The sequence below is a fragment of the Acartia tonsa genome, chromosome 7 (assembly GCF_053477335.1).
Source record: "Acartia tonsa isolate MP-2025a chromosome 7, ASM5347733v1, whole genome shotgun sequence".
NCBI lineage: Eukaryota > Metazoa > Arthropoda > Copepoda > Calanoida > Acartiidae > Acartia > Acartia tonsa.
The window spans coordinates 30881797-30897093 of NC_137266.1; the positions used below are offsets into that span (position 1 = coordinate 30881797).

The window sequence follows — 15297 nt, forward strand, 5'->3', positions numbered from 1 at the left end:
ATGTAGGGGCTCCTTAAAGAAAGGGAGCAGGAGGATAAATAGCATAGAACCATCCATAAATCTGCGTTAAGCTTTCTTAAAATGGAAACCAAATTCGGTTCAAAGGTTTACAAGATCTTAATGGAAAAACAAAAGTTCTGAGTTCTGACCCCTTTATTAATTAAATAAGAAAACCCAGGGTGCATATATTGCTTGTAAACGGTTAGTCAGACGGACAAAAATTGAGACGAAGTTTTGTTATAAAATAGAAATTTTCTAATTCATCATTCTGATTTTGCAAACGAGTCTGACTTGACTAAACTAATTTCATCAAGGACGGTTATATTCACATTAAAGAAAGCTTTTAGAAAACTCAATTTTGTCAGAAATTGATATACGTTCTGTAAAAAATAAAAAAATTGTACATAAATTTGCTGCAAAATTGCTTAGATACAAAATTATATTTAAGGACACACTTTTTAAGAACTTTACCATAGAGATGCTTCGATTTTAACATTATACCTTGTTGTCCAAGGAATCCTTATTCCAAATATCAAATGGATGGAATAATTAGTTCAAACTTAGCTTGTTGTAAATGAACGTACATACTTTCTGGTAACACATATGAAGTTGCTACGCTTTCTAAATCGTACTTAACTATTACATGTTTACAATCTGTAGGAAAGTTCTTACATGCCTAAATTATCCGTACCGTACGGAGCGACCCTATTTACAGAAAAACTTTTGCCTTCAACAAGTGTGTTAAAAATTAAATGATAATAGTTTCCGTTCACTATTAAGTCCAGCAGCAATTTGTCAAAAGAATTAAAATTCGCAGACTGGATAACTATTTCTGCTACACGCAAAACTATGCAAAAAGTTAAGTGTTTTTGCAATGAAATAAATAGTTTTCTAGTTACATTTTAGATATAAAGCCTCGTTATAAGTATGGGTTATTATGTCTAACTAATGGCATGCGAGGTTACAATAATCTCCCATTGATAAAAAAGCTAAACAATTAGAGATCAGCTAAAACCACCAAATGAATTAAGGAAAAAAAATATTTTTCATAATTTTGGGCGAGGAGTAAATATTTTGTAGGAAATAATACCTTTTTATCTGCCAAAGAAAAAACTTTTCATTTCATTCGCTTGTTAGCTTTAATTATTTTTACAATTGAAAAATTCAATTAGATGATGAAACGAATCAGAGTTCAAAAATCTAACAATTTATACTAGTTAGTTTAAAGAAGACTGAAAACACTATGAAAAATTCTATTTTTGCTATTTATCGGTTTCTATCAACATACAATTTTTGTCCAACACTAATGATAGTTCAAGGGCAAGTTTAATCCTATCAAATATATTATTAATCGGCCTATGAAACATAGTAGATATAAATTAACAAGGATGACAACATCCATAAGTAGCGAAGCATAAACAATTAAATAAGAATTTAGATATTAGTTGACAAAAGCATGCATATTAGGAAAAAATCACGAAACCTTTTCAACATTTGTTAATTTCTTAATATTTATTTATATTTCAGTACTATGACTAACAGACTGACGGTCAAAGTAAATTACATACTGGATGCTCAGAACAACAGGAATTTTAATTTTGATATTTTTAACTACAAAAATTTAAAAAACGGACCATAAACACCAAAGATATGAAGAAAAATGTGAAAAATATAAAAATAGCCAAAAACCTGCAAAAAGGCAGTCTGACCGCCATTGATGTGTTCTTGAAACGAAAGGAAATTTAATTTTGATATCTATAACTGAAAAACTTTGGAAATTGGGCCATAAACACCAAAGGTATGGAGAAAAATGTGAAAAATTGAAAAATAGCCTAAAACCTGCTAAAAGGCAGTCTGACCGTCATAGTTTTCTTGAAACGACAGGAAATTCAATTTTGATTCTATAACTGAAAAAATTTTGGAAATCGGACCAAAAACACCAAAGATATGGAGAAAAATGTGAAAAATACAAAAATAGCCTAAAACCTGCTAAAAAGCGGTCCTATCGACATTGATGTTTTATATTTAATTGTGCTCCTTGATAATGGGAATGTTGTCAAAAAATTTCAGCCTTTTATCTTTTATAGGAGCCGAGAAAATCACGTTTCCCCCAAACTAAGACGGACATACGGACATACGGACAGACGGACAGACGGACATTTCAAATTATAGAGTAGCTTCGCTACTAAAAACCGGTTACTAAATACTGTGAACGCAAAAAACTTTAGTAGCTTTTTAATAAAAATATAAACAAGTTTTAGTAAATTAAAATTTATTTAGTCATTATTTCACATGGTTATACTGTATTCTTTATACAATTATAAAAATTTTAATAAAATTTTCTCGTGTAAATTTTATGAAGGATGAAAAATTTAAAATAATCCGCCAAAAAGTCCTCCAAGGGGGCCACCGCCAAAGTTATTTCTGCCATATTGGTTTCCATGACCTCCACCGCCGTGACCACCCCCAAAACCGGCGCCGTGACCGCCACCATGGCCCTTGCCATGGCCGCCTCCGTGGGGATTAACAAGGTGGTGAAGACCCTTGAGCAGTTTCTTGATCAGTTCGGCAGGCTCGGCCATCGTGAACAGGCAAGCAAGGACAGTTATGATCAGTAGGGCTTGGCTGGTATTCATCTAATAAAAGCATATGAATATTAATAAACTATAAACAAAACTTGAATAACTTGAGAAGACAAATGGTCTAAGTAACAAGGATGGCAACCTCCAGAAGGAGCAAAGCAGAAAATCTATTATGAAATAGACAGACGGATAAAGGGAGTTATTGAGCAGATTATTTTTTATCATAACAAAGAAAATCACGTACAGATAGACGGACATTTCATGTTATAGAGTAGCTTCGCCACTAAAAATCTATTTAAAGAATAATCTAACAAATTTAAAATTAAGAAATATAAAAGTTTACAAAGATCCAAAAATAATCATTTATATTAAAACGGATCTAACTGTAGAAAACTTATTAAACAGAAGGATATCAAAATAAATAAAAATAATATTATGTCAACAACTTATTAGTAAACAAAATTAAAATAGATAAAAATAAATGAAGACATACCTTTATTATATATTTGATATTTTCTAAAATATATTTAGCAGTAGCTAATAGTCAATTGATACTAATTGTAAAATATAACCTCATTATATACCCTCTTCTTTAAATAAAATCTAGAATTTTCTAGAAAGTACGTTCTGTACAATACATATTTAATACTCTCTGAAAAAAAATTAAAAGATTTATTCAAATTTCTGTTCGTCAGAGTAGTTTTTAGAAAATGCCAATGTATATATTTAATAATGTATTTTTTTTTTAATATTTAAATTGTATATCTCTACTATTGAGCTCTGAAAAAAATTATTTAAAGATAATCATACCAAGAAGATAGAGTAAGTAGATTCGTATCTGACATTTAAATGTTTATTCCATTACGAAATAATATACAAACATAAATAATAATATTAGATAGATAAAATTAAGACATAAATCAATTATAGAACGAATAAAAGAAACAATGTGTATATTAGACTTAGTTTGATATGAAATTAATGAAATCATATTTTATATTGTTATTCAAGCCAGCATTATGAAGGAGTTTACAAGTAAATTGAGATAAAAGAATAGAGTGTGCAAGGAAATTGTTGTCATCCCACTTAATGAAATCATCTTCTACACTTATTTCTAAAGATCTATCTTTTGCATCTAAAATTGAATGGGATAATTGTAGATAAAAATCGTTTGAAAAGCCTTCATAAAACATATTGTATAAGTAAAAGTTTTCTTTTAAAAAGATGAATTTTGGCATCTAGTTTATGTATAAAATAGGTAGGAAACACACAAAAATAGAGGGCATGTTCTGTTAGACTTATTATATTACATTTTGAACATAAATTGGATTCAGCTAACTTAAATTTGTAAAGTTTATTTATACTATTTAGAGTTCTATTCATTTGTTCAAGAAGAAAATTTTTAAAATATAAAATAATTGGCATGTTTATTATTTTATTTAACGAAATATTAAGCATTTCTTTGTCTGGGATATACAGTTTATCACTTACTCTAGTTTGTAATGCAGGTAAACTGTAAACTGTAGTCCCCAAAGTTTTATAAAATCGTTTTCTTTTTTCGTTAGCTTAAAAACTGTAGAGACTTTAGTGAATTTTAATTGGCTTGGTTAATTAAGTTGAATGTTCAAACGTCTCAACCACTAATTTTAATCTACAGAAAGGGTAATTTTTTGTATTATTATTGGGGTTGTACATCAATTTTTCTGCTATGTCTTATCCCTTTAGATCCCAGATATTATGTAGTATAAAACTTTTGTTTAGCTTGTGTACAAGTAGTAAAGAATAAATTCTGTCTTATTTCCTGTCTTGGTAAATTACAAACTTTTTCTTTTTAGTAGCGAAGCTACTCTATATTTAAGAAAGTACTTTTTGACATATTTTGAAAAACTCATGATTTCCTTGACTATCATTGAAGATAAACAACTGAAATTTCTTGAGAAGATTACACTGGCCAATTGGCATTACTATATATCATATAACGGGTAGTATAAATAGAGTGGATATATTCTTGACCAATTACCATATATTCTTTTTAAAACTTTTAAATATGTGTTCGTAGATGAGTTAATATGGCCAAGTTTTCCCCAAAAGCTTTCTTCCTTATCACAATTGTGTTTTATCTTTAGCTGATTTGTTGAACTATTTGTAATGTTCTGTTCTGTCTGCCGTTTGGATATTTTTAGCCTTTAGATTGGTAGAAAAACATTTCTATAACCCATACGCTGTTTAGGGGAGAAATCTTATCTATATCTAACAGAATATGGCATAAAAAGAGTAGAACCGTACAATACAAAAAAAGACAATTTCCATTTAAGCGAAGCCTAAAAAAACAGCCAAACAATAACAAATATAAAAACAGAATATATTTGAAAAACAAAATTCGATTTAAGTCTATCATTTAATAATAGGATGATTCCAATTGTGGTAAAATTAAAGTTTACCAATATGAGAAATAAATAATACACATATAACATTGCACCTAGCCGTCCTAGGAATGGACATTTTAAGATTTCTTAAAATATGGCTTAATTTACTATCCGTTAAGACCCTAAATGTAGAAGAGCTACGCTTTCAATAATCTATATCTAATATGACAAGACTCGAGCCCATACACTAAATATAAAGCCACTTGAAAAAAGTGTGCTATCGTTTAATCAAAATGTATTTTATCTTGCAATTATTGAAACCGCAAATTATTACTATTGTCTCTTAACATCTCGCTAATATTTTATGAAGGCTTTACATATTTATTATCAATGTTGAAGGCTATTTCATTTTCAGGCTTTATGCCATTTTTCATCCTTTTGAATATAGAGCACTAGATGCTAGTACACATTATTAAACACTTTCACTAATATATTAAAATTTTTGCAAACAATATCTGTTGCGAATATGAGAATTGCGGAAGAAATTGCACAACCCTTGAAAGGATCTGAAGAGGACCAAACTTGCATTATTATCTAAACAATCAATACTAATAAACCAAAGAATATTTTGAATTAGTGTTTCTAAAATTGTTTTGATAAAATCGTTTTAAATATTCTTTTTTTTACAAATAAGGTGAACAACAAATAAGAAGATGGCCTAAATATAAAGTAAATGTGTTTTTTACCTACTTTTATAGAAATGTCTCAATTTTGTTGTGGAGATTCTGCTTACTACTTAATAGTTAAGTTGGTTATTTTGAGCTTTGCTTTTTATGCATGTTGTCATCCTTGTAAACTTACCATCTTTCCACGTGCATTTTTAAGAAATTTAGATAAACTCTACTATATGAAAAAGCAAAGATTTGTACAATCTATATAAATCATAGTCTTTGCTTAATTTTTTTTATCTAATTTGACAGATGTTAAATATTGCGGTATTTGTTAAAATTATGATGATTTAGGATAGTTATATAAATATTGTAAATAATGATAAAAAAAAAAATAATATTATTTTCTTTTGCATGTTTTATTACCGTGTAGTTCAAGATCCTAAACGGACAAAATGAGTTATAGAGCTGATGATCAATTGTCACACCAAGAATATAAAAGAGATAGTATGCAAAAACTCAAAGAAAATCACAGTGAGTTACTGAGTAACTGACGGACAGACAAAGTGATATATAGAGTAGCTTCGTCACAAAATGGAAAAGGGGAGGGGGAAGGTCAGTTAGATCTATTATATACAATATTAGATATACGACAAAATTTCTTGATAATTACTACAATGATGGTAAACCAGATTTTATTTTTTTGAAAGAAAACTTTTATCTGTTCAATATAGGTACATTTTCCTGTATATCAAAATGATGAATATATTCAAATTAGTATTTTGCAAAAGACAGATCATTAAAAATAAGCAAGGATGAACAAATATTGAAATTCAACGATTTTAATTGTTTTGCTCAGACAATGTTTATTGCTCAATTTGCTTCTAAAATTCTTAATAACACTGGAATTAATAGTAACTTAATTGATAAATTGGATCATATGAAGGAAATGAAGTCATTCCTAAAAAGGACAGAAATTCCCTTCCAAAAAGGACAGAAATCATCTTCCTTTTTCTCAGATATCTCAAATATGGACAAAAATCACTCTCCTTTTTCTCACATATCTGAAAAAGAGGATAAAAATCACCTTCCTAAATCTCACTTTATCTTCCTAATTCTAAGAAAATTAACCCAATACCTCTAAGTTCTTCCTTATTCTCAGATAGCCTACCTTATTCTAAGAAATTCTTCCTTATTCTAATAAGATCTACCTTATTCTAAGAAATACTTCCTAATTCTATGACAATCTACCTTATTCTAAGACATTCTTCCTTATTCTAAGAAATTCTTCCTAATTCTATGAAAATCTACCTTATTATAAGACATTCTTCCTTATTCTAAGAAATTTTTAGTTATTCTAATAAGATCTACCTTATTCTAAGAAATACTTCCTAATTCTATGAAAATCTACCATATTATAAGACATTCTTCCTTTTTCTAAGAAAATCTACCTTATTCTAAGACATTCTTCCTAATTCTATGAAAATCTATCTTATTCTAAGACATTCTTCCTTATTCTAAGAAAATCTACCTTATTCTAAGACATTCTTCCTTATTCTAAGAAAATCTACCTTATTCTAAGACATTCTTCCTTATTCTAAGAAAATCTACCTTATTCTAGGACATTCTTCCTTATTCTAAGAAAATCTCTTCCTAAATCTCACTTAATCTTCCTAATTATAAGAAAATTAACCCAATACCTCCTAGTTCTTCCTTATTCTCAGATAGCCTACCTTATTCTTAGAAATTCTTCCTTATTCTAATAAGATCTACCTTATTCTAAGAAATACTTCCTAATTCTATGAAAATCTACCTTATTATAAGACATTCTTCCTTATTCTAAGAAAATCTACCTTTTTCCCTCAAAGTCTTCCTTCTCATCACATATCCTTCCTTTGTCTCAGATAATTTAGCTAATTCTTGCTAATTAGACCAACCATTCCTGGGATCTTAAGCTTCAGACAGAAAAACCTTACTATTTTCTTCATATTCTACCAGGAGATGAGAAAAGTGCTGTGTTGCAATAATTTTATGTAGATCAGATTTTTTCATCCAAATAAAAAAGCTAGCTTTTTTTAAGAGTGAAAAATAAGAATGTTTTTAATTTAATGACAAACTAGCCCCTAGAGACCTCTTTAATTTTAGTGGGTTTCTAATTTTTTTTTTTTGGGGGGGGGAGATTTTTCCTAGGGGAGATATCTCTTTAGAATGTGTTAGTACTCTCCCCCAAAATAGCTATAAACCTTCCTTTGTCTTATAAGAAGCTAAACAGTAATGAAGAACCATACTGCTTCTATATATAATATTAAAAAAATATTCTTATAAAAAGGTAGCTTTTAGAAATTAGAAAAAAAACGTCCATCAGCTTGGCTAGCCTGGACAAGAATTTGACGCAGCACGGCCGGCTACATGGTAAGGGAGGGGGTGTATTTTTTATGAACGAACACAAACCCACAGACAAACATTTAAAATAAGACCATAGACTATGTATATTTAGAATTTTAAGAATTTTAATGGATAATTAATTATATTGTTAGTGTTTTATTTCAAACTAGCGGCTACGCTCCTAGAGACACTTTTAGGGGCACTTTAGGTGGTGGGAATTGAATTTAATATCTCCATTTTCTATAGTAGTTTAAAATGAAAAAGTGAAAAAAATGAAGGGAAGGGGGTTAATTTTTTTTGTTTTGGTGGGGGGGGGGGATCATACTCATCCCCACATTTTTCATTTCTGTTTTTTTTTATTTTAAATTAAAATTTTTTGTAAAGGAGTAATATTTTTCAAGGTGGGTGGTGGTACCCTTCTCAAAATGGCTATAAACCTTCTCAGGATCTATGAGAAGCTACAGTGTAAAAATGAACCATATCGGTTCAGCGGTATCTAATTATTTTAAAAAAACTTTTATATTACATATTCTATATTTACAAATTGTCTTTGATATGTTGTCCTTGTCCCATGCCGAAACAGAGAAATCAACCTATAATCAGGAATTAAGAGGGATAGGACAATGGATGATAAATCAATTTACTTAATTAATTAAATAAAAAGTCTCTAAAGTTGTTGAGCCCATTAATAAGAAATTGTTAAAATAAAACTGTGTAATAATCCAGGGAGGGAGTGAATATTGAGCTGTTTATTACACTGCACTGGTCCCCAAAGTTTTATAATAACGTTTTCTTATTCAGTGACTTAAAACTTTTATTGAATTTTATTGGTTTGTACATTAAAATGAGTGTCCTGTCCATTAACGATTCAATTCAACCACTAATTATAACTTACAAAAGGGATAATTTTATGTTTAATCAGTGAGGATTTACATCAACTTATCGGCAATTGTCTTATTCTTTAGATCCCTGTTAATAGTAAACGATTTAACCACCAATTATAACTTACAGAAGGGATAATTTTATGTTTAATCATTGAGGATTTACATCAACTTATTGGCAATTGTCATATCCCTTTAGATCCCTGTTAATAGTATATTTGGGGAATGAATAATAGAACATATGGGTTAGTGAGGGGATGAGTGATGACCAACATCAGAGCTAAAGAATTGTTGATTTTCGGATATTTTTATAATTATAAATATATGTTCAAAAGATGTAAAGGATTATGAATTTTCTTAATATTCATATTACTTAATACCAAAAAATAAAATATTTCTTAATGTCAAAACTTTTTGTATTTAGATTTTAGTATTGGTCTTTAAAAGCAACAAATTGGGTCGAGTTGGGTCAATATTTAAAAGGATGGTTCGATTTTTAAAGCTATAAGTACCCTATCTTATTGACATAGAGTTACATAGAAAAGTTGTCGCCAAATTAAGTTGCTAACCTGTTTATTGGTCAGTTTATTCACCATAAAGAAGGAAAAGAGATAGGGTAAAGGGGAGAGGGGATAGATAATGTTTTAACCATCTACAACAATGATATTTTAAGAGGATACAAAATTATGGTTCAACTTCCAATTAATTCTTTATTTATTCACGTGGATATTATCACAGGAGAAAATTTTTAGTTAGTTTAGGTTGCAATTTCCCTTCGATTTTATTTGGTGTACCATTTTTCCATTAGGATGGGAGGGAATAGGGTAAAGAATTGGGTGGGGAAGATCGTTATTTTAGCCCGCAAGAGAGTTCACTCTATTATAGAACATGAAATGTTTCGTGTAAGATCTAAGTAATAATAAATCCATTGTGGTGAATTCAAAATTAAAAAAAAAATTGAAAATTGACCCACTCTAATTGCCCTTCAATTGATTTCATAATTATCAGCTGTTTTAGTTTACCGACGAAAAGAATAAGTTGCCAACTTTCTATAGAGTTTGTACCACATAAATAGGAATGTGAAGAAAAAAAACATTACATTGGTTGAGACTAGCAGCTACGCCACTAGAGGCTTCTATGGACACTTTGGGTAATTAATCAAATAAAAATGTCTGACTCTAAGCCTGGGATTTTATTTTTGAAAAGGAAAAGATTTTTTTCTGATGGTTAGGGGGGAAATTTTTTTCTTTAGGCAATTTTTCTTGGGAGCTCAGACAAACATCCTGTTACTTTTATAAAAGGATTGCTAATTACATATAGTTATTGAAGAAAATTATCAGTAAAATATACAAAATATTTTAATTTGTTTTGAAATTATTACTTTTTTGGTCTTGGTCTAATATTTTATGTGTTGGCTAGAGAAAGATTGTAAAGACTACTTGTCTTTTTCTGTTATCCTGTTATTATTAGGTTTATTTCTCTGCAAAATTATGTTAATATTATTAATAATTTTATGAATAAAAACATAAACACTAAATGTCAAAAGATACAACCAAAAAAAATACTGAATTTTCTATTATTTCTTAAGATAATTTCATACTTCTGACTGGGGTTCCTATTAAAATGTACTTTATGAATTTCCACCTCTAAAGTACAAACAAACATTTCAGGTCAAAAGATACAACTCAAACTTATCCTACACATGTTGTTCTGATATCCCAATAAACATAAGGAAATATATGTGAGAAAAACCAAGATTTTGAGAGAATAAGGAAGGGGAAAAGGCAGAATTTATATATTCTCTATACCTCTATTTCAGTTATGATATCCCAATATAAATTAGGAAAATTATCTGAGAAAAAGGAAGAATTAGGGGAATTAAGGAAGAACTTCTTAGAAAAAGCTAGGTTATCTGAAAATAAGAGAGAATTAGTAAGGAAAAGGAAGAAGTTCTTAGAATAAGCTAGATTTTCTTAGAATAAGGAAGAATGTCTTAGAATAAGGTAGATTTTCTTAGAATAAGGAAGAATGTCTTATAATAAGGTAGATTTTCATAGAATTAGGAAGTATTTCTTAGAATAAGGTAGATCTTATTAGAATAAGAAAGAATTTCTTAGAATAAGAAAGAATGTCTTAGAATAAGGTAGAATTTCTTAGAATAAGGAAGAATGTCTTAGAATAAGGTAGATTTTCTTAGAATAAGGAAGAATGTCTTAGAATAAAGTAGATTTTCATAGAATTAGGAAGTATTTCTTAGAATAAGGTAGATCTTATTAGAATAAGGAAGAATTTCTTAGAATAAGGAAGAATGTCTTAGAATAAGGTAGATTCTCATAGAATTAGGAAGTATTTCTTAGAATAAGGAAGAATTTGAAGGAATAAGGTAGACTTTCTTAGAATAAGGAAGAATTTCCTAGAATAAGGTAGGTCTTCTTAGAATAAGGGAGAATTTGTTAGAATAAGGTAGATTATCATAGAATTAGGAAGTATTTCTTAGAATAAGGTAGATCTTATTAGAATAAGGAAGATTTTCTTAGAATAAGGAAGAATGTCTTAGAATAAGGTAGATTTTCATAGAATTAGGAAGTATTTCTTAGAATAAGGAAGAATTTGAGGGAATAAGGTAGATTTTCTTAGAATAAGGAAGAATTTCATTGAATAAGGTAGGTCTTCTTAGAATAAGGGAGAATTTGTCTAATTAAGGTAGAATTTCTGAGAATAAGTAAGAATTTGGGTAAATAAGGTAGATTTATTAAGCATAGTTGTAATAGTGAGGAAAAGGAAGAATTTCTAAGAATTAGGAAGAATTTGTAAGATGGTGGACAGAGGTCACCTTCCTTTAGTGAGAATTTGTAAGATAGTGGACAGAAATCACCTTCCTTACAGATAATGTGTAAGAAAAAGGAAAGTAAATAGCCTTCCTATACCCAAGGAAGGGAATTTCTGTCCTTTTTAGGAATGACTTCATTTTCTTCATATGATCCGATAAATTTATTGATTATTTGATGCTCAGTAAAAATAATGTGCACTTATTTCGTATTAGTTAGATATTATAATTTACAATATTGTATTATCATAACATGATAATTATACCAAATATTAAATGTGTTTAATTTGTTTTAAATTTTAAAACAACAACAACGACAAAGATTTTCATCAGTTTTATGTGAAAATAAATGCCTTATTATTAGCCTTATTTAAAATGTCCATTGGAAAACCATGCTGTTAACCATAGAACATTAAATATACATATAATAGATAGAATAGACTATAGAGATAAAGGAATAAACCTATTTGTTCATTTGTTCAAGTGTTCAATTTCTTGTAAGCATTTTGTCAACATTTAAGGCTTTTTACTCGAAGGGGAGAAAAATATCCCAAAACAATATTAGGTCCTCAATCTAAAAAAATTGCCTGAACCCATCCCAAGACCTATGTGAAGCTTCCCTAGAATGGAGAACCCATTCGGTTCTTTATTTTCAGAGATCTTTAAGACATCATCGATACTAAAAACCTTTTTGAGTTATGATAAGTAATGGCATACTTAAAATTCCTTTAACCATGATATAATGGCACAATACATAAGTTGTTTCTATTGTGTTATTGCTTTGTTTGTTTTCTTTGGGGGATTTTCTTTCACACTGCGCTATAACAAACGCTGGCTAAATTTTGAATTTTTGAAAGACAACTTTAAAATATTTTTTTATGCTATTTGATATACGAAACAAATTGAAAAGATAAATTGGCATATCTATACCAATCTTTCTATAGGTGTATCTATCTCCCTAATACGCAGTTATAACCTATCTTACTAATTAAAGCCACGCATTCTCCTAGTTAAAATTTTTGGCAAGATATTAGTATGAACTGTTTTGTCCCCATCGAAAGATTATATCATTGCCCATAAAAAATCATTAGAGAGTTGGTCAAAAATTCAAATAAAATCATAGACCAAATATCTCAACAATAGCTTTAGAATGATCTATGGGTTAATTACCTAGCCAATTACTTTATTGGGGCGCAATTCTCCTTCGATTTCAGATCCAGAGCATTATCCACTTGTAATGGGATGTGCGCCCACTATAGGATATTAGGTTCAGTAAAATCAAACAGGCAACAAATCCTTTGATTGCACGACCTTTGTTTGGAAGTACTAACTATGTATGGTAATGAGATGCGCCTTTTTATGTTAGTTTCACGAGCCAGATATATCAGCAGTAGATACCTTTTTTAACTTCATTAAGTATGACGAGACGTGGATCAGATGCTATTAGCGAGGTGTGTAATGTAGAAAGAAGAGAGAATTTGAGCAATCAGAAATGATGATTTGTGTGTTTATATTTTCTATAACTTTGTATAATCATTTACAAGTCCTTTGTTAAAAACCTAAAAGATAGTAATTTTACACACAAAAAAAGTCCTGAATTGATCTTTCGTTGGTAGTTAAAAAGATATTTTTTCACATGGACATTGAAAACTGTTCCTACTGCTGTTATGTCAGGTGCTCGACAAAAAGATAGAGTGCACAGTCAGGACTTTTCAGACAAAGGTCGTGCAATCAAAGGGTTGGTTGTCTGTAGGACGTTTGGCCACATATTTATGCGTTGCAAGGTTTGGTTTAGAGATACACTAAAATCCCGTCCTCTAGAGGTTATCCATTTTAAACCACGACTTTTCAAAACAGTTGACATTAAAGCATATATAGTTAAGCATTTTAAAACTTCTTGCAATCAATGAATGATATTGTTTTGTCTATAAAATAGCATCCTAATTATATAAGAACATTTACGAAAAATATAAGTTATATAAACTATTGTTGAAAACACTGTAAAAGTAATAGTTGCATATTTTTAGTACAAAAACTTCATATTCTATATTAGGGGTTATTTTCTTGGGAAGGTTAAGGAGGTATCCTCCCCCAAATAAAAAAACATAAATACACCTTTTCGGTATATTTAAGAAAATAATGAAATGATAAACACAAGACAATGGAAATTATTATTTTTTTCAGTGCATAAATTTGCTTATCCAAGGATTGTGGTAAACCAATTAAAATGAAACAACAAACACTAATTAAATCAAAATATAGGCAAGGTTATTATGTTAGTAGCACAAAAAATAAATTTAATTTTACATAAAGTTACATAAAGGGTATTGAGTGCATTTAATTAGTTGAACGTTATAAGATACATGGCTTGTGGTGTCACAAGCATAGCAGTTATAAAGTGCAATATCTTGCTAAAGAACATCCTATCAAATAAAGTTGTAAGGTTTGTTGTTTTTCTTTAAAATCTGGCTGGCTAACCACTGAACTGATTTGTTTTGTTTTTTTATTTAGGGATTTATTATTTGTGTTTTGTTAACAATGTTCATGGACGAAAAAAAATCCTAATAATGAGGGCAGTTTTTCCATCGAAACGTTGAATACATTTAAAAAGTCATATGCCTTGAGTTTTTTTATGATCTGAGGATTTTACATGTTGGGTCCGTAACCATTCGTCCTATTTATTTAGTTAAGCTTCACATGGGCGCCTTTATTTTCCTTCAAATACAGAAAACTTAGGTGCAAAAGTCGCAGCTGTAAGTAGTGATTTATGGTGGATTGGGTTTGAGTAAGAACAATTAAAATATATGGTACTAAAAATAAAATGGATAAAGTAAAAGATAATGAAATAAACCTTATGAGAAAAAGAGTAGCTTTCTTATTTTGTTTATAAGTAAACATGAAGGACATAATAAATTTGTAAGGATAGAATGTGTAACATGGGTGTACAATAACATTTTCTTCCTTGAATTTTACATATTTATTGGGTCAAGTAAATGCTTGTTTCAAATTCCTCACTCATTTTTTAGTGTAATAATTAACATTATTGTAAATAATATGACTATTATGAAGCTTTTATGTAATATGTCCATCCAAATTTATGTATACACAAAATCAGAAATATGGAGAGCTATCCAATGCAATATAAATCAGTCCCAGATCGTCCATTTATTATTTTTTGAATAATCAGCAAGTCTTAACCTAATAATTGTTGCTGACTCATTTGCCATGAAATATTTAAATAAAAGTAACAAGATATTCATCTGTGTATGTCTGTCTGTCTGTGCCGAAGGATCTCGCTAACCATTATGGTTCTCCTTTACAATTTAGGTTCTGCTAGGAAGGAATATAATATGTTTAAGGAGAGTAAAAAAAACCTCGGAAGACAATTCAAGCCAGAAAAATTTTTTCGTATTTTTTTCTTTTTAAAACTAAAATTGACAATTGAGGGGAGGTCAATTTCTAATTCAAGTGTTATTAGAGACCTCTAGGGGCGTATCCGCTGGTATATATATATTTCAATGAGAAAAAGAATAAAAACTACCTGTTTTTTAAGGGATATTCTTGTGACATTTCCCTCACCAAAAAGAA

At 29.4% G+C, this 15297-nt stretch overlaps 1 long non-coding RNA gene across 1 annotated transcript; it reads right to left on the bottom strand.

Annotated features, from left to right (window-relative positions):
• Positions 1 to 2255: 2255 nt before the first annotated feature.
• On the bottom strand, positions 2256 to 3244 carry LOC145325265 (uncharacterized). The gene is made up of 2 exons (XR_013881422.1): positions 3076 to 3244; positions 2256 to 2636 (listed from the first exon to the last, which is right to left on the bottom strand). It is a non-coding gene; the product is annotated as an uncharacterized LOC145325265 (long non-coding RNA).
• Positions 3245 to 15297: the final 12053 nt, after the last annotated feature.